This window comes from Sorex fumeus, unplaced genomic scaffold (genome assembly GCF_029834395.1).
Source record: "Sorex fumeus unplaced genomic scaffold, SorFum_2.1 ptg000045l, whole genome shotgun sequence".
NCBI lineage: Eukaryota > Metazoa > Chordata > Mammalia > Eulipotyphla > Soricidae > Sorex > Sorex fumeus.
Window position 1 is genome coordinate 4,648,280 of NW_026606102.1, and position 21,290 is coordinate 4,669,569.

A 21,290-nucleotide genomic window follows, 5' to 3' on the forward strand; every position below is an offset into this window, starting at 1 on the left:
CCTACTTGCTAAGCTTACTTATTAAGTGATTAAAAGTGAACTGGAAAAATGCTAACCAACGTCTCATCTTACAGATCAGAATATTATACAGTCTATAAAGATTTTAATTACAAAAACATTGAATATTAGATCTACAATAAAATTAACACCAATCATCTTCCCCCCCCCCCCCCGTGCCCCCTCCCCAGCCCAGCACTCACAATTAAGCACAATAAATAAATCAGCTTAGTAACACCATTCAGCTTTGGTGGAAACGAGACCATCAAGATTTATTTGTAATTAGGGAAGGTGATTTGAACACTTATGAAAAATGATAACTCTCCAGAACGGAGGCCTCCACTTCTATTGCTCTTCTTTCAGATACAGTCTCCTGGTTTCCTCTCTTTCCCTCTCACTGTTTCACTTTCTAACCTGAGGCATTTCAGCGGGTGCCCTCCTAACCATTCACCCATTAACTCCGCTGCTCCCTCACCAGGGACCACCCTTGGTTGGGGTGTTCCAGCACAAGGGTTGTAACACGAACTGGGGGGTCTCTCTCTCTCTCTCTCTCTCTCTCTCTCTCTCTCTCACACACACACACACACACACACACACACACACACATTTCTGGCTCTGGGACTGCAACAGTTGCTCACAGTATGCTGGAAACCACAAATTTGTGCAGAGACAGGTATGACTAGCCCCCTTCCCCGGGCTCCTTGGCAGGCATGCCCCCACTGAGTCACATGCTCAGGCCCAAGGCCACAGCACCTTACTAAGAAAGAGAATGGCATTTTATATTCCACAAATGAGAGCAGTCATTCAGTCTGTCCCTCTCTTTCTGACTCATTTCACTTAGCATGACCATCCACTTATAAGAAAATTGCATGCCTTCATCTTTCCTAACATCTGCATAGTATTCCATTGTGTGGATGTACCAAAGTTTCTTTAACCAGTCGTCTGTTCTCAGGCACTCAGGTTGTTTTCCGATTCTGGCTATTGTGAAAAGTGCTGCAATGAGCATACAGGTGCAGATGTCATTTCTACTGTGCTTTTTTGCACCCTCGAGATATAAAATAACATAATACAAGATAGCACAGTGGTAGGGCATTTGCCTTACAAGCAGCCAACATGGCCAACCCGAGTTCGATTCCTCCGCCCCTCTCGGAGAGCCCGGCAAGCTACCGAGAGTATCTCACCCACACGGCAGAGCCTGGCAAGCTCCCCGTGACGTATTCGATATGCCAAACACAGTAACAACAAGTCTCATGATGGAGATGTTACTGGGCCCGCTCGAGCAAATCGATGAACAACGGGAGGACCGTGACCGTGACCGTGAATACAAGACTGACATCCAAGGATAGTAGAGACAAGGGCCAAGAAGATTGCTCCATGGTTGGAAGCCTGCCTCATGAGCTGGGGGGAGAAGGCAGCTGGGATAGAGAAGGGACCACTAAGTCAACGATGGTTGGAGGGATTGTTCAGGATGGGAGATGTGTGCTGAAATTAGATAAAGGACCAAATGTGATAGCCTCTCAATATCTATATTGCAAACCATAATGCACCCCAAAGTAGAGGGAGAGTATGGGAGAAATTGTCTGTCAGAGAGGCAGGGGGAGGGATAGGTTGGGGGTTGATACTGCGGACACTAATGGTGGAAAATGTGCACTGTTGGAGGGATGGGAGTCATTGTATGATAGAAATTCAAAGATGAAAGCTTTGTGGCTATAGCTCACAGTGATTCGATTAAAAAAATTTTAAATAAAAGAAATCGAATGGCTTCATGCAAGCCCCAGCTGTGAGCTCTGAGCTTCAGGGCATGTAAACTCTGGCCAAAGTGAAGACAACAAAAATTTGGAAGGGGGAGGCGTGGAAAGAAAGAGAAATAAATACTTTTTTTTTAAAAGTAGAATGACTTTCTCTTTATAATAGAAAAGATACATGAAAGGAGCCAGGCAGGCATGTGGCCTCGAGGTAGAGGAATACATGCCTAGCATGTGCGAGGCTGATTTCGAACCCCACAGCATCCAGGGAGCTGAGCCTGACCCCCAACATGCCAGCTTCCCCGCATCACTGAGCCAGGCCCCAGCCCTGGAACACCGGCCCTTGTGGCCTGCTGGGTATCACTCAAGAGTGGTCCTTGGCCCCCACGAGCAGCTCTCCAGCACGGCCACAGCCCCAGAAGCACAAGGACTTAATGCAGAACCCAGCAGCTTGGAGCAGAAAAGTGAAAGGACTATGCATTAATCCAGGCAATCATGTCTGCCCAGAGGGGAAAGGGTGTTGCTCCCTTCCGCCCTCCTCCCTCTGGAAAGAAAGATGGCGGCCACATGGGAGCCTTGTGGACAGCAGGTATGAGCCGGGGGTGTGGGGGTGACTAAAACCTCATGGGTCGGGGGGCATTCCGGTCCGTCCTTCACGCCCTACCGAGGTCACCAGTTGCCCCCCACGAGCGGCTCTCCAGCACAGCCACGGCCCCAGAAGCACAAGGACTTAATGCAGAACCCAGCAGCTTGGAGCAGAAAAGTGAACGGACTATGCATTGATCCAGGCCATCAAGTCTGCCGGAGGGGAAAGGGTGTTGCCCCATTCGCCCTCTCCTCTCTGGAAAGAAAGATGGCGGCCATATGGGAGCCTTGTGGACAGCAGGTATGAGCCGGGAGTGTGGGGGCGACTAAAACCTCATGGGAAGGGGGGCGTTTCGGTCCGCCCTTCACGCCCTACCGAGGCCACCAGTTGCCCCCCACGAGCGGCTCTCCAGCACGGCCACGACTCCAGAACACAGAAACCAATTTCTTAACTATCTGACTTTCAGTAGAAATACTTCCAGGGTCAATAAGTAAAATAGCAGAAATCCAAAACCAACATTTAATTCTTGAACCCAGCTGTAGAAAGCAAATCACTTCACAATGCTTTTTCAGCATGTCTGATTGGGGGGGGGGGGGTAAACTCTAAATAATAGTGGTGAATCTTTTATTGAAACAATGAATCTAATCAAAGCAGATAGAGTGCTAACTAGAATTCATCTGCCTCACAGGGACGGGGAGGGGTGGGGGGTGGGATTTTATTGGGGTTCTTCATGGTAAAAAATAAGTATTGGTAAAGGGAAATGTGTTTGATATTTGCATGACTGAGACCTAAACCTGAAAGCTTTGTAACCTTTCCCACAGTGATTCAATAAAAAAAAAAAAGAGTGGTCCTTGGGCAAATGGAGAAATGGTAGGAGTATAATTCGATAAATAAATAAGTGTCATCACTCTGTGATCAGCTATTCCATTCCTGAGCATCTATCCAAGAACACAAAAACACTAATTCAAAATGCCACTTGTGATGGGTATTTGATCATTGTATAACTGAAACCCAAGCACAAAAATTTGTAAGTCTACAACTGTACCTCATGACGTCTCACTAATAAAATTTTTTTTTAAAAATCCTACTTGTGGGGCTGGAGCGATAGCACAGTAGGTAGGGCATTTGCCTTGCACGCAGCCGACCCGGGTTCGATTCCCAGCATCCCATATGATCCCCTGAGTACTGCCAGGGGTAATTCCTGAGTGTAGAGCCAGGAGTAACCCCTAGGCTCATGGCCGGGTGTGACCCAAAAATAAAAAACAAAATGCTACTTGTATACCTACATCCAATTCGGAACTATTTACAAGAGCCAAAATCTGGAAACAATCCAAGTAACAGAGCTGTTCTGTACAGACTCAGAGGACAACTCCTCCGCTAGTAGAACATATCTGCTGGGCAGGAAAGACAACCCCCATTCAGCCCTGGCACCACCTGTGCTCCTGGGTACTGAACTGAGAATAACCCAAAGATTGTCAGGTGCGTCCCACAACAACAACAAAGATGAAATCCTGCCTTTTTCTACAATGTGGGTGGAACTGAGGCGAGTCGTGCTAAGTGAAATGAGAGAGGAGGAGAAAGAAAGCAGAGAGCTGATGTCACTCCCATGTGGTAGACGAACAAACAGAAGGAAGCGGCCCGTCCAGCGAACATGAATCACTGGGCTGGCCACAGTCCCAAGGTGACCAGGACTGGGGAGTCTAGACGCGGTCAGTGGACCATGGCAGTCAGTGGACCGAGGATTCTGTCACTTGGGCAGTGGGTGTGGAGTGTAAACACTGCACCCATAAAGGTCATAAACATTTATACTCCTGTAATCCCATGCTTCCTCGATCAAAATTAAATTTTCTAAAGGATTAAGGGCCGGAGAGGGAGCAGCAGGGTCTTGTCTTTCATGCAGCCAATCCTGGTTCAATTGCTGGAACCACGTAGGGTGCCGATGTACTGCCAGGAGTGACCCCTGAGCGGAGTCAGGGGCAAACTCTGAATACAGCAGGGCATGGCCACCAAGAACATTTTTAAAGGAAGAGTAGTTCATAAGTGTTTTAACACAGGCCTGAGGGAAAAAAAAAAACTAGTATGAACTAGTATGTGGCGTAATTTGAAGGAGCAGTAACATGTGACTGGAAATTATTTTTTGGTGGGGAGGCCTCCAAGCAATGCTCAGTGGCCAAAAAAGAAATTCACAAACTCCTGGAAATAATAACTGATGAAGTTTCTAGCATACAGATTAATGGAGAAAACAATCACTTCCCTGCATGTCCACAGTGAACAATTACTGATTTTTAATTTCATTTGAAACACATAAGCATTTGTAAGAGTACTCCCAAAACCTTGAAATACCTATATATGAATCTAACAAAACATGTACAAAATCAACATAAAGAAAATTACAAAACCCTAATGAAAGGTAACAAAAAAGAACTGAGCAGTCGAAAGACGTCCTATGTTCACTCACAGGAAGATTCAGTTCTGCCAAGGTGTCAGTTCTTATCAACTTGATCTATAGATATAATGCAATCTCAATCGCATTTTTGTATTTTTTATGTACATAAACAAATTAGTTCTAAAATTTATATAAAAAAAAAAACAAAAGGTCCAGAAAACAGGACTAATATTGAATAGCAAAGTTAGAGGGCCAGGAATAGAGCCTCATGGGCAGAACACACATCGTGCATGGGCCTGATTTCAATCCCTGGCACCACTCCACTCTGGCCCCTAGCACGATGACATAAAACAAATGACCTTGAATAAGGTCATGGCTTTTAACTGGAATTCCAAAGGCATAATCCCCAGAGAAATAACTGTGAAATTAAATGTTCTTTATTAAAATTCAAAATTTTCTGCTCTATGAAAGAAAATGTCAAGTACAGAAATGTCAGAGATTGGGGGAAATCATTTTTTCAAAGACACATGTGATAAACACAACTCCTAAAAACCATAATGCCCAAAAGGAGAGACAGGGAGAGAGGTAGAGACAGACAGACAGACAGACAGACACAGAGACACATAGAGATAGAGAGAGAGGGGGAAAGAGAGAGAAAGAGAGAGACAGGACTGATGTTGGAGCATTATATGACTGAAACCGTATCATGACCAACTATGTAACTGTGTATCTCACTGTGATTCGATTTAAATACATTTTTAAAAAATAAAACGGGCTGAACACCTTAAGACCTTCACCTCATCAGTGAAGCTATGTGTGTGACAAGTAAGCAGATGAATCCAAGTCCACGCAGGAAAACCACGTAAGAACATTAAGAGAAACACGACTCGCCAACCGGAATGGTCGAAATCCACTGACGACCCCCCAGACATGAGGAGGCTAAGGAGCAAGAATCACTCTTTCCCTCTCGGGTATTGCAACTTTGGAAGACGGCTTAAGAGTCTCTACAAAACCACTGCATATTCTCTCCTGGCAAGCTAGCAATTACACTTCTTGGAATGTATCCGAAGGAACTGAAATTTTATAGCCACACCAAAAATTTGCACGAAGGTGTTTCCAGAAGGCTTTTGATTAATGGCCAGACCTTGGAAGCAACTAAGATGTCCTCTAGGAGGTGAGCAGATAAATAAACTGTGGGACATGCAGACAACAGAGTATTATTCAGCACTAAGGGAGAGAGGGGAAAAAAGAAAGAAAATGAACTATTTTCCAGGAAAAGGAAGAAGAAAACAAAATATATAATACTGGATGGAAGAAGCCAATCTGAAAAGACGACATCCTGCGTGGCTCTGATGGTCTGACATTCTGGGAAAGGCAAAATTATGGAGACAGGAAAGAGAGCAGCAGTTGCCGACGGTTGGGGGTGGAAGCATAAGGAATGAGTAGGCAGAAGACAGAGGTTTTTTAGGGCAAAGAAATAAGTCTACCCGCCATTGGAATGGTGAGCATATGTCAAACATTTATCTGAAATCACAGAATGTAAACCCCCAAGCATAAACCCCACCGGAAAGTATGACTCTGAGGCGATAATCATGTTTCAATGTCGATGCATCAATAGCTGGTCTCGAGCAGACAACAAATATCCCCTTGAGAGCAGGACGCTGAGAGGGGGAAGGACTCATATGTGTTAGGGGAACACAAGTCACAAGGAGATCCACAGAACTACCACCCAATTCTGCTGTGACCCTACCACTGCTCTAAATACTAAGCCTAACCAAACACTGCTCCAAATACTAAGCTTATCACTTAGTTTCTAAAATATTAAGATACTCAAAACACAGTGTGGGGGGGAAAGAGATGAGACTGAATATATATAAAAGCGCATGATGTATGTGGATATATGTGCCCCAACATACAGACACATGCATAAAACCAAATCTAGAAACCCACGGTGTGGAAAGCAAAGCAGCCAGAGCACAGAGGTGGGGGCCAGAGAGGCAGCTTGACTGACTGGACACAAGTTCCATATACCAGGGTCCATGCGGTCCCCCAAGCACCCCCGGGAGCGACCCATGAGCACTGAGCTGGGAGCAGCGCCCATTCTGGGTGTGGCTCGAAAGCCGAAAGAAGAAAAAGGAAGTATCTGAGACGAACTGTCATGTTTTCCTTTCTTCGCTTTTCTTTATTTTGATCACTTACACTGAGCCTCATTTAGAATCCTAACAAATGACTCAGAAGTACATTGTTCAAGTGAAAAATTGGGCAAGTAAGATCACAGATGTGCCTCGGCCATGTTAATTTTGAATGAAACAACGCTAAGTGCACAGTAAGAAATCTACAGAGAAGATGCTTTAGTACAAAATTCGCAGCACGGTCTGTAAGAAAGAGAACAATGCTAAGGTAGGGCCCTGTTTCCAGCTATTGGGTACCACTCGGGAGTTTCCTTTTCTCGGTGTCTCTCCAGTGTACCTGGGGACGCATTAACTGACTGGGAGAGCATCCCCAGCAATTGGTAAAACATTTTGATTTCTTATTTAAATAAGCATACAGGGATTTGAAAAGAAGTAAAAAAATTAGTATGTGTGCCTGTTCAACCTATTATGATTTCTTTAGTCTGTGAGACAGACCAAGGAAAACCACCTCCCACTCCTGTTTGGAACTGTCCCAGGATCAAACGGATAAGCAAAAATTCTTGTTTCTTAAGACTTTAAACAAGTAATGCCATTTTCCAATAGACTTTTCTTACTGATGTATACTACATTAAAGGGGCGGGGGGAGAGAAAGAGAGAGAAGAAAAGTGCCTGCCATAGAGGCTGGCTGGGGGCGGGGAGAACTGGGGGGGTTGGGAGGGGAACTGGGAATACTGGTGCTGGGATGGGTATTGAAACACTTATGACTGAAAACATAAAAACAGAACGCACACTACAAACCTTACTCTCTAACACTTGCACTGTTACTATTCACTGCTATTATTATAAGGGCCGTACTACTCTCACAGAAGTTAAGCCACTTGCCAGTGTGATCCCTGACACCCCATACAGCTCCCGCAGGAGTAAGCCCTGAGCACTGTGGGATGCAGCCCAGCCCAACCCCCCAAAGGGTATCGCAGTATTAAGGACCATTTCTGTCAACATAGAGAAAAAGTACCCGAGAGAGGTTTACTCCTAAACTTTACTGCTAATTATCTGAAAAAGCAGAGTGAAAACAAAGCAGAGTTCTTTTGGAAAGCAGAACCACAGCCTCATACGAAAATCACTGATTGAGACCCAGATGTCATTTTTAGAGTCACTTTTTCTTACCATAATCGCACATTAAGACAGCCGATAAATTATAAACTGATAAATGTAAAGGGTACTCAAATCAATGTCCTTGAAGGGCAGATGAAGGTAATCAGCCTCTCCCATCTGGCAACAGAGAGAATATTTTATCCCCTGAGGATTTAAAGCCCAGTAAGAGCCCTGACAGAACTTTAGGCACTGATTCTACAGAATCTATTCAGCCCCACAGGACAACGAGAAAAACACCGCAGCCTTCCAAGATCTGCGTATGCTCGGGCATCCTTCCCAAATGCTCTTCTGCAGCGTGATGAAATATAGATATTGATTTAGAATTTTTGATGTGCTCTTAGCTATACCATCAAATAAAATGAACTGTGAGGTCTGCTCTAAGCTTTTCATCTCCTGCAACCTTTTCTACCTGCTTGCATTTTCAGCAACAAATATCAATTCCCTGCCTGACCTTGAAAGTCTCTAAATAAGTGGACCTGTCCTCTCTGCTCTCTGATTTCTTCGCGCCAACTCAGTTCTTTTGTTTACAGAGTTATCCGTTTTTAAATTGAATTAGAGCTGGGTATAAGTTTAGCACGCATCATTTTTAAAATCTTCATGCGTATTGACTCTATTACTTCACACTAAAATTCTAGGCTCTCCGAGCCCTTGGAGGGAGTGGGAAAGGGAAAGGCTGGTGACCCCCTAGATGACAGGGAGGGTCTGAGCACTGAGTTTCTGGGCCCAAGCGTTAAACTCTCCAACCTGGTTTGCAAGGGGTCCCCATGGCCCCCGAGTCCTGCTTGGGAGGACCCACCCCCCAAAAAACAAAGTTCAATTCTATCCTTAACCATACAACTGACCCCTTTCTGCCCACTTACCCTCCCTCTTCTAGTAACCATTAATAGGTCTTACTGTCTAAAAGTTTGTTTTCCTTTTATTTAATTCCTTGCACCAACCACTGCCCCCTTCTGATTTACTTCCTTCCTATGTCTCCCCCTCCTCACAGTTGCTCCCCGCCAATATCATGCCATGTGATTTCCACTGTGACCCCCTTGGAATATCCAGGGTCCTACAGAGGGTCTCACATGGGCCCCAGTTGAGAGATACTGATTCAGTTTCTAATTTGTTCCCTCCATGTGAGTGAAAGACTCAACACTGAGTGAAACATCCATTTGGGTTTCTTTTCTAATTCCACCCTTGTACTCAACTTGCCAATCTCCTTGCACTGAACTTGCAGTCTAAACATGATCCTTTCACAGGGTCAGAGCAGTAGTCCAGTGGGTAGGGTAGCTGTCTCGGGTTCAAGCCCCAGCACCCTATATGTTCCCCCAAGCTGACCAGGAATATCCCTGATTCCTGATTCCTGAGCGCAGAGTCAGAAGGAAGTCCTGAGCACCACTGGGTGTGGCCAAATAAATAAAATCTGTAAAAATAAAAACTATCCGCTTGTTTGCCCAGTATGCTTATCAGGGAAAAAATAGCAAGTAGGACTATTTGAACTCTACCCGATCAGAGCTAAGGGTTAGGCAAAACAGAAGGCAGTAGGGAAAAAAAGACAAAAAAGACTCAAGGGGTAGGGATGGGGGTAGATACCAACATAGTAAAGGTATATTCATAGGCTGACTTTTAAAAGAGGAATAACGGGATCGGAGAGACAACACCTGGTTTGATACGGCCCATGCCGTCCAGGGAGCTGGCCCCAGACAGACCCCTGGCACCACCAAGTGTGGCCCTGGAGGGCCCTGGGCCCTGCTGGGGTGGCCTGGAGATCTCCCAGCACCTATCCTCAGGGCCAACAGGGTAGTTTTGCCTCCGTTACAGTCATTATAAACATTCTTAGGAGTCTTCGGAATGAGATTCTTTCACTTAAAAACACCAGAACAACTTAACGACTTTGTAAGAAAGCCATAAAATAAACGATATGTGGTTTCACCTCCTAAATGTACAAAGTAGGGGCTGGAGAGATGCTCTGGCAGGTAGGGCACTTGCCTTGCATGCAGCTGACCCACGATCAAGCCGGAGCTCCCATAGGGTCCCCTAAGCACCGCCAGGAGTGATTCCTGAGTGCAGAATCAAGAGTAAGCCTGAGCATTGCCAGGTGTGGCCCAAAGAGTGAAAAGGAAAAAAGAAGAAAAAAAGTACAAAGTGACATATGCAGACTCATATTTCAGATTTGGCTTCTAGGATGATAATAATGCCACTCAACAGAAATGGGAGAACTAAAAGAATCGGGCTGAGGAGAAGAGGGAAATTTCCAGGGCTGGAGAGGCAGGAGAGCGGGCCAAGCGCTTGCCTGGCCTGTAGTCCACCTAGGGTCAATCCCTGGAAGCTCAGACCATCCCTAGAGTACCTGAGTACGGAACCAGGAGTAAGTCCTAAGCACTGCCTGGTATGGCCCAAGAAAAGAAAAAGATGGAGAATTCCGTTTGAGACCATGACTTTGAAATTCATATCAAGCAAACGTAAAACTTTATCAATTTTGTAAATAAGATCTTTCTTGAGCCTCTTTCTATTAATTACATTTGCCCAAAAACAAAGAAGCATCCATGCTATTATGACTAGTAATTATATGTCGTTCAAATAATAAACATCACATTTACTCATTCACCAAGTATGTGAGTTGTTACTTCTGCCAGGCGAGAGGGGAGGGAGATACAATGAGCCATGAAACCCAATTCCTGTCCTCATTAATCTTACATTTTAATAAACAAGGCGATTATAACAAAGCGAGACAAAACTAAGCCTGGTGATTACAACACAAACACACACTGTTACAAGTATTAAGAAATATTTTCTGGGTCAGGGAGATAGCTCAAAGGCTAAGATGGGGGCATGCCTGGTGTTTATGAGATCCTGAATTTGATGCCCTGGGGCTGGAGCAATAGCACAGCAGGTAGGGCATTTGCCTTGCACGCGGCCAACCCAGGTTTGATTCCCAGCATCCCATATGGTCCCCTGAGCACCGCCAGGGTTGATTCCTGAGTGCAGAGCCAGGAGTAAACCCTGTGCATCGCCGGGTGTGACCCAAAAAGCAAAAAATAAAATAAAATGAATTTGATGCCCTGCCCCACACAGACTCCCAGACACAGCCAAGTGTAACCCTAGCAGCCCCCAAACACCACTGCCGTAGCCTGGTGGTCTCCCTTCAGGCCCCTGCTGGTAGACCTAGTATTACAAAGTGAGTACAACCAAGCATTACTAGGGAAGTCTCCCCACCCAAATAACAATTTCCCCTTTCCCAATAAAAATATTCTCTCTCTCTCTCTCTCTCTCTCTCTCTCTCTCTTACACACACACACACACACACACACACTCATAGTAACACAGAGTCACAGATGACATTCTTCAAATATAGAGAACAAAGACATACAAATAACATTAATCACAAATTTTTCTACTCTAGATATAAATAAGGGGGCGGGAACACTACCGTTTTTTATTAGGAATGAGTTAAAATACTCTAACAATTAAGTCTATTGTTAATCATTAATGCTGGAATTGTACCAAGGACCCAAAGAAGCGCATTGTCTAAAACGTCCACAAACACGATTGTTTTTGCAAACATAATTGCTTCATATTATTTTTCTCACTGCTTCTAATTTTAGATAATACTATACCATTTTGGGAAAGAGAGCTACAATTTGAAAGCCTTACAAAGATTTATAAACTGCACATTTCCATTCTGATATACAACTGTCCTCAAGTTCCACCAACTATAAATTATGATCATTTTCAAATTATTATATCTAGCAGTTTGACAGATTACTGGTTTTACAGAAAAATGATCAGTGGTTTAGTCTTTATATTTTGAAAAGATGACATAATTACACACACAAAACAATTCAAGTAATTTTGAACACTAACCTGCTTTCACTATACATTTTTAACGGAATCTACTCTGAAGCCGTAAGATGGCAACAAAATCTCTACTTGGTCTACTTGGTAGACCCGTCATTGGAAAAGGAGTATCAGCATAGTAATTCCAAAATTATTTGTATTGTAGGCTAGATTGAATGAGTAGATACACTGATATGGCAACAATCAGATTCTCCCTGTAGAAAAAAAAGACACAAATACTCGCCAAGAGAAGATGAATATGAACTCTGTTTTGGACTTGAATCAAAGGCCCCTTATAAACTCATGGTTTCTTTTTAAACAGACAAAATGTGTAACGTAAGAGTTTACATTTTGTAAAGGGGTGATCCATTTAAAGACCTAAACTGCAATGCAAATCCTGTCACAATCAGAATCTCTATTTTCCAAGCCATGATTCTCCAAAAACCATTTCTAATATAAAAGAACCACATGATACAAGGGTTGATTTCAGGTGTCAAGTATGGACATACTAAGTGAGCCTCGATTTCATAGCACCAAAAAGAAAGAGCAGACTCAAATACCACCACAGGCACTCACTTCCATAGCGGAGAAGCGAATACCAATGTCCACGTACACAAAAGCCATCAAAACCAGCCCAAGGGAACTAACCAACTTTGAGATAATCAACAAAAGAATGATGGCCACAGACTATGATCCAGTGAACAACTATTTTTTGGGGGGAGGGCACATTCGGCAGTGCTCAGGGCTTATTCCTGGCTCTGAATTCAGGGATCGCTCCTGGCAGGGCTCAGGAGACCTTATGGGGTGCCAGGATGGAACCTATGCCAGCCGTGTGCAAGGCAAGGGCCTTACCCACTATGCTACTTCTCTGGCCCCTAGATAAATATTTTCAAAAGGATCTTTAAGCACACAATGATACTAAAATAAAAGGGAAGAGGAGGAATAGCTTTGAGACGACAACTAGCTAACATGTGAGAGGATTAAGAGAACCACAAAATCACTGTTTGACAAACCACCAATAAAATTATTGTACCAGGAAGAATCATCAATGCTATTAAAAGCAATGGACATAACGGTCATTATATGAGGATGGAGTTTTTAATAAGTAATAAACATATGTAATTCAGATTTTTCTTATCTTGTAAAAACATCCTAAAAACAGATTTTTCTGCATTCATTCATATTCTAACTTAACAAAATACTGAATACCAAAAAAGTAAAAGCAATGGATGGGGAAAGGGAACAACTGGTGAAAAACACAATATTCAATAATCTCAAGGTCCTAGCCACACAGATGATGAATAAAAGGGAAAAGAAACTTTTATAACATAAAAAAACTGCCTGACCTAAGTGACCTAAGCTTGTCAATAATGGTATAAATGATCATTATATCACTTTGTTTCCTTTTGGCTTTTGGGTGACACCGGTGATGCTCAGGAGTGATTCCTGGCTCTGCATTCAGGAAGTACTCCTGGAGGTGCTTGGGGGAGCATTTGGGATGTGCTGGGAATCGAACCTGGGTCGGGCACATGCAAGACAAGAGCCTTACCTGCTGTACTGTTGTTCTGGCCACTCACTATATCACTCCTGAAGAGATGGAATAGAAAGTTCACAACAAACCCTATGAAATAGTCCTGAAAAGAAGACTGACCTAAAGTTACCTGCGATGATACCATCAAATTCATCTTGTAAGGCATTCTACAAAGCAACTGTCGTGGGCTCTTCAAAACTGGCAGGATCAGGGGGCTGGAGCAATAGTACAGCGGGTAGGGTGTTTGCCTTGCAAGCGGCTAACCCAAGTTCGATTCCCAGCATCCCATACGGTTCCCCAAGCACCGCCAGGAGTGATTCCTGAGTGCAAAACCAGGAGTAACCCCCGAGCATTGCCGAGTGTGACCTCCCAAAAAAAAGCAAAAGCAAAACTGGCAGGATCAGACAGAGATAACACAGCAGGTGAGGCACTTACCTTGCATATGATAAAACCGGGTTTGATTCCCATCACCATCTATGGCAACCCACCCTCCCCGCCCCGCCCCGGCAAGCCTCACCAAACCTCACCAGGAGTGATCCCTGAGCAAAGAGCCAGAAGCCCTGAGCACTGCTGGGTGTGACCAACAAAAATAAAAATAAATGGCAATATCCTGAAAGGCTCCCCCTCAAAACAGGGGAGGGCATGGAGGAGGAGAAAGAAAAGTATTGTTCTAGATCAAATAAAGCATGAAAGTTAAAAGCAAGTAGAATTTCAGAAAAATTTGGTGAAACAGAACAGTAAACACGGGTAAGGCACAACAGCAGCACATGCTCTGCATGTATGAAGTCCAAGGGTCAAGTCATGACCACACACACACACACACACACACACACACACACACACACACACACATTAATCTTAATAAGGAACTACAGGGGCTGAAATGATAGTACAGTGGGAAGCGCATTTGCCTAGAATGCAGCTGACCTGAGTTCAATTCTCAGATTACGGTCCCAGAGCCCCGCCAGAGATCCTGGAATTTGGAGCCAGGAGTAAGCCCTGAACATCGCTGGGTGTGGCCCCAAGACAAAACCAAAAGAACAACCACAAACCAATATACTGTTGCTTACCACTCATATCCCAGGATAAATATAGTTGCTGATGAGAATTCCGCGGAAGATGACATCTGACTCATCTTCAACCAGGGTAAGTGAATAAAGCAAGCTTATATAATTTTATTTTCTCAACATCCAAATATGACAAAGTTTTCTCCATGTGAGCTATACAGAACTCAAAAATTAAAATGTTCTCAAAGAAGGGCTGGAGCAATAGCACAGAGGGTAGGGTGTTTGCCTTGCATGCTGCCGACCCGGGTTCGATTCCCAGCATCCCATATGGTCCCCTGAGCACCTCCATGGGGTAATTCCTGAGCGCTGAGCCAGGAGCAACCCCTGTGCATCGCCAGGTGTGACCCAAAAAGCAAAAAAAAATGTTCTCAAAGAAATCCAGATAAAATCAGGCCCACAACAGTGTAAGAATGATGAAAATAGACAGTGTACTAGAAATTTTGTTAGAGGTATAGGTATCATCTAATTTTTATCCTCCACTATATAAAGTGGGTACCTTATTAGCCTTGCTTTAGAGATTGAAAAAAGAAACGACTAAATTTCTTCAAAATGATACTGCAAGCGAGGCTGGAGTGATAGCACAGTGGGTAAGGAGTTTGCCTTGCACGGGGTCGACCCCGGGTTCGAATCCCAACATCCCATATGGTCCCCTGAGCACCGCCAGGAGTAATTCTTGAGTGCAGAGCTAGGAGTAACCCCTGTGCATCGCCAGGTGTGACCCTAAAAGCAAAAAAAAATGATACTGCAAGATCCCCTCAAGCCTAGATTCTGGACTCCAGTGGCCCATGTTCTCTACATCTACCCCACACTCATTGCTCTCAGTGAAATGTAGAATGAGAACAAGACAATTAATTGCATTGGTTCAATATCCATTTGAAAAAATTACACAAAGAAAATCTTCAAGGAAAAATCAAGTATGCCTTTTTCCCTAATACTTATCCATATTTACATATACACACCAATTGAAATAAATTAGAATTTAATCAGATGCCCAATTTGCTAAATCCATAGCGAAAATAAAGGTGACATATAATTATATCACTCGGTTACCTATTCATTTATGTCTGGATGCCATATATAAATCAAAAATAAACATCAGCATTTTTTCCAAATCCTTTAATATAGAAAATCATCCCTGCTCACTCAAAAACAAAAAAAAAATCTGAAAAAATTAATCTCAGGGCCTTACCAGTACAGCAGGCAAAGTACTTGTCTTGCACACAACTAACCAAGGTTTGATATCTAGTAACATATATGATCTGAACACCACTATATGTGACCCCTGAGTACAGTCAAGTGCAGCTCAAAACCCAAAGACAAAAAAAAATCTAAAAAAACAGCATAAAAAGAAAAAGAAATTAACTTGAACACTGATGCTATAATGAAAAAAAGGGCAGCTCAGATAGAGAAGGGAGCACCAAATAAAGGGTGTTTGGAGGATCCTCCCAGGAGGGGAGATACATGTTGAAAGTAGACTATGGACTGAACTTGACTGCCAACTCAATGCCTCTTTTGCAGACCACAACACCCAAAAGGAGAGAGAGAACAAAAGGGAATGCCCTGCCACAGAGGCAGGCGGGGATGGGGGGATGGGGGGCGGGAGGAATACTGGGATCAGTGGTGGTGGAGAATGGGCACTGGTGGAGGGATGGGTACTTGATCATTGTATAATCGAAACCCAAGCACAAAAATTTGTAAATCTACAAGTGTACCTCATGGTGTTCCACTAATAAAAATTTAAAAAATAAATAAATAAATAAATAAATGTCCCCAAACCTGGTCATCTCACAATGCTCTCTCTCAATGACTTGTATAATAATCCATTCCATTATTTATTGTATAAACCATTGATGGTTCCTCTCCGATCAATACTCATATCTAGTCTATCATTCAAATCAACTTCTTAAGCATCTCAAAAGCCCATCCACTTCCATCTGTCATCACCACTACTTTGTCCAAGATACCATCATTCCCCATTCACAATCATTCCTCTGTAATTCATTTTCCCTCTGTATTTAGATCCTCAGGTTATTTTTGTCCCAGCACTTAGAAGGGCTGCATCCCTCAATTTCTTCCACAGAATATCTGATTGATGCCTATTTTTCTTGTTACACAGTTCTATCTCAAACTACAAAATTAATTACAAATAGCTGCTCGAATTCAGTGATTTTAAGGTTCATCAATTATTAGTAGGAGTAGTTTATTTCATCATTTCTAGATCACAGTCTTCATTTTTAACTCTGAAACGGAATCTTATCATTGACAACCTGCCCAACTGGCAAATGTTTTCTTTCGTAATGCTTCATGAAATAATGAGACATACTGAAATTTGCTTAATCTCATGATTTGATGAACCGATCAAATGCACAATTCAGATGGTCCACTCAACTCAAATCAGTGAGCCCAGATTCCCCTCCCCTTTGACCTCACCCTACGTCACACTCAGCAGTTTCCAGAGCTCATGGATTCCTTCCCCAACAGCTTGCAAACCCGTCCCTTCCTCCCCTTCTTCTACACTACCTCCTTCTCACTGACTCACCACCGTGCTCTTCCATTGCTTCACTAATACATGCTGATGCCAGCACCCAGCCCAGTGGCTCACGTGGAACATGGCTTCATTTACTCAAATTGCAACACTGACATCAACATGAGAAACATTTGCTTCCAATTCGACCAACACTGTTTTACATGTACAAGAGACCAAAAGTACAAGGCAGTCCTTGATCTGTTTCTGTTCCCTGCCTCCCCTAAGATCCAGCCTTCAGAATTTTGTTCCTCATATGCCTCAACTTGGAATCACTGGCTCCCAAGGTGTCTTTAGCAAATCCTTCCTCACAGAAATTCTAGATCACCTCTCATCCTCTTCAGAAAATTTTCCCTGGTTGATGGCTCTTGTTAGCATTTGTATTTTTAAAACACAAAAACTCCGTGGCTAGGGGTGAGGTTCACGGGGTAGAGCACATGCCTTGGGTTTAAGAGGCAGCCCTGGCCACACAAGCGTCCCACCCCAGCAATGCCAGTGTGGACCAAGTGTTCCTAAGTAGGCCAAGTAAAAGAAAGTGCCCACACACATGAGAAAAACAATAAAATAGAACACAGACAATCTACATTATTCAGGCAAATTATTTCCTGCTTCTTGAAGGCCAGTTTTACACGTTACACATTAGAACCCCCCAAAGAGTAAGGAATTTTTCTTTCTGTTCCCTGCTCTATCCCCTGCATCGGATGAGTATTTGGTATGTAACAGTTGCTCAGGAAATACTTGATTAAATTAAGGCTCTCAATGTCTTCCCAGGAACAGAACAAATCTTCACAGTGCAGTACAGAGGGAAAGTCAAACAGAACTGGACAAGGTGATGTGAATTCTCTAGGCTCCTGTTCCTCTTCCACTAAATGTAAACAATATTCAACAGCTGATCGCTGCTGTAATAATTAAATGTTGTAACATCTGGGGCTCAAGGAGCTGGTTAGTGGAGGCTCCGCATGTGGAGGCCCAGGTTCTAATCCCTGGGACTCTCTGGTTCCTCCAAGAACCTCCGGGAAGGAATGTGCAACACACAGAAGCAGTTGTTAAGCACCTCCAGGTGTGGCCCCCAAAGATTCGAACAACAAAAACATAATGATGCTTTAATAACTAGTACAGAGCTGAGGATAAGTGGATGCTCTCAATAAATGTGTGATATTTTGTTTAAAATAATAACAATAAAGCTAAGAATTCAGTGCCTATTGAATGAATAAGCTTAGGAAAACCAAAACATTTGAGTACTATCTAACCTATTACCACGTATCCAGGGCAATGTAAAAAATTCCATGTTAATTCTGAATTATAAACTTAACCTCAAATCTCAGCTATTTCAGATAGATTATGAATAATCTTAATTCCCAGAACACAATTAGTACATACACTAGTATTTAAACTAGTTCATATTTATATTTTAATGACACATATATACAGTTGTTTATAACATAATCATACTACTAGAATAACCATATTTTGCAATAATAGTTCAAGAATTTTATTTTTCAGAAAGTACAGGCCTATTTGAGTTTCATGGTCCACAGAAAGATAAATGTAAAATATTTGCCTAAAAATCATGAATAAATACTATACAACCATGTTTTGCCAGACTTATCAAAACATACAGAAATTTCCATAATCACAACTAAAACGTTTATATATCTGTATTCCATTTTATAGAAGAGCATCAGTTAAATCACTTTAAAATTCCTTTAACTGGGCCAGAGAGATTCAACAGTGGGTAGAGCCCTGGCCTTGCACTGGCCTTGCACGATCCAACAGGGGTTAGATCACTGCATCACATATGGTTCCCCGAGCACCTCCAGGAGCAGGTCCTGAGGGCAGAGTCAGAAGCAACCTCTAAGCATCGCTGTATGTGGCCCAAAGAACAAAACAAACAAAAAATTCCTTTTACTAAACCATATAATTTCTTGTCTTTGGCATGTTTCAGCACTAAGCAGTTAGCAAAATGTTATAAAGCAAGAATTGAAATTAATTTAATACAGAATCAGATGATTGGATTTCTTAATAATTTCTTTATTAATAATTTATTAATTATACATAAATAATTACTTTATACTTAAATCGTTATTTATACTTTATTAATTACTTTATTTTAGCTTTATAAAATTTGCAAGATTTTATAAAGCTAGAATTGATATTAACTTAGTATAGTATCAGATTATTGGATTACTTAAGTAATAATTACTTAAATACTCTTCCCGGGTGAGAAAAGACGCTTTATTTATCATATTGGAACCAGCGAGACACTTTATCTTTCAAAGCCTTTCCAATCCCTCTGGGGACTTTCAATGACTCTCAATGTAATTACAAATTACAAGCAATCAAGAAGGACAGACCATTCCCTTGAGCCTGTTATGAACTGACAGAAAATCAATGCAAAAGGCAAAAGGCAAAAAAAAAAAAAAAAATCTCTGGGGAACTAAGATCCGAATAGGATAGGAAACTGGGAGAAATTCCACTCGAGCCAGCCAGATAGCAAGAGCTAAGGGATGAGGCGTAGCAGGGTACCCCTAGAAAAATCACGCAAAAAAAATGCACAACCAAGAAATGTGAGTCCCAAGGCCAGGTATGCCCAGCCTCCACGCCCCCTCCCCTGCAGAGCCGCGCGTTCCAGGTCCGGGAGTCCCGAGGACCCGGACGAGGTGAGGGCCTGCACCGAGGTGCCGAATACAGAGATCGCACCTTGGGGTGGGGTTTTAGAAAGACTTTCTACAGCAAGAATTGGTATTAACTTATCAGTATAGCACCAGACTATTGGATGACTTAAGTAATGATGACTTCAGGGCTCTTCCCCGTCCAGGAAAGACGCTGCATGTATCTTATACTGGAACCAGAGCTACACTGTATCTTTCCAAGCCTTTCCAAGCCTTTCCAAGCCCTCTGGGGATCTTCAATAACTCTCAATCTAATTACAAATTACAAGCAACCGAGAAGGAAAGGCCATTCATTCCCTCGGGCGCGGGAAAGCCCTCCGGGGTGCTCAGCGAGGCCGCGGGCAGGGAAGCACCCGGCCGGGGGCGTGGGCGGGCGGACCCCTCGGCGGACCCACCTCGGGTTTTCCTTTTCGCAGGGTTTTTCTGCTGCAAAGGGGAAGGAAAGTGGCAGGCGAGGAGCCGGTGCCACGGCCCGGGGGCCAGCGGCGGTGCCTGCAGCGGCCCGCGAGCCCGGCCAGCTCCGGGCTGGTCATCTCCCACGCGCAGGACCCGGGGCGGCCAGCGAGGGACACGCCGATAGCCCCTCCCGCCCCCACCCCGGCGCCCGAACGGACTGGCCGCACAGAGGGCGGGATGCCCCAAGACCCCCGATGGACAGTTGGGGACCATACAGGCTCAGCCCCAACCTGCTCCGACTCGACCCTCACCGAAAGAGGAGTGGAGACGTGTTTTGGTTTGGTTTGATTTGGTTTGGAAGGTGCAGGAGCCACCAACCCGGGAAACGGTCCAGCGCTGGCAGCCACCGCCACCAAAGCAGCCCGCACTCTCGCAGTCGCCCGGACCTCAGCGCCGCACCGCTGGCACGGACCCCTCCGGGCCACCGTAGCGCCAGGGCTTGACCCGTCCCGCCCCCTGCTGCCCCGCCTCCCCACCGAGGGTGATTGCTTCCGGGGCACTGGGTCCTTTTCCGGGTGAGCCCTTGCAAGCCCCTACTCTGCTGGCTCTTTCCATCCTTTCTCCCCCTCCTGCTCGTCCCCCAGCTCCCTAAGGCGGTCATGCGGCAAAATGAGAACCAAAGGACGGTTTTCACCCTAGGCGGCGCCTCTCAGACGCTTCGCTTGTAGAGTCGTTGGACTTCAATTCCCAGCATGCCTTGCAGCACGGCTCCCGCCCCTCCAGCGCAAGGACCACAAGATCCAGCATGCACCGGGCCCCTCTTCAGCCTGGGGCTCTGACACCAGCACATCCCACTTGCAGTTTCAGAGGACCCTTGAAATGCCTGAGACCGAGGCAGCGCAATTGACCAAGCCCCGCTTTGTTTAAAAACAAATAAACCAACCACCACTATTTCCTCTTGCCTTGTGGTGAAGGTACTCCAAGGCAAGCTAGAGCTGGGATTGTGGGTAAAGAGAAAAATTCAAAGAATTTGTACATATATTTTTCTCATCCAAACTACGTTGAGGGATTGAAACGCAAGACTGCAAAAGCTTCGTATGACATGAAAATCTTTATCCTCACTCTTTAGGACAGCTGAGTTTTATTGCATAATTTAATCCATGGGGTTTGGGGAGGGTTCTTTTTGTGGGGGGGGGATATTTTGTTTTTGTTTTGCAGTACTACAAGATTACATTGGAACAAAGAATACCAGGCATGCATTTAACTTGCATAGGAATTGC

At 44.0% G+C, this 21,290-nt stretch overlaps 1 protein-coding gene across 2 annotated transcripts in view; it reads right to left on the reverse strand.

The window, feature by feature from the left end:
• The window catches only part of ATG4C (autophagy related 4C cysteine peptidase), a 69,360-nt gene extending 48,912 nt beyond the window's left edge, over positions 1-20,448 (reverse strand). For both annotated transcript variants that reach the window (XM_056122232.1, XM_056122233.1), the window contains exon 1: positions 20,322-20,448. The gene's annotated coding sequence lies outside the window, so the exon portion shown is untranslated. The remainder of the gene's footprint in view (positions 1-20,321) is intronic.
• Positions 20,449-21,290: the final 842 nt, after the last annotated feature.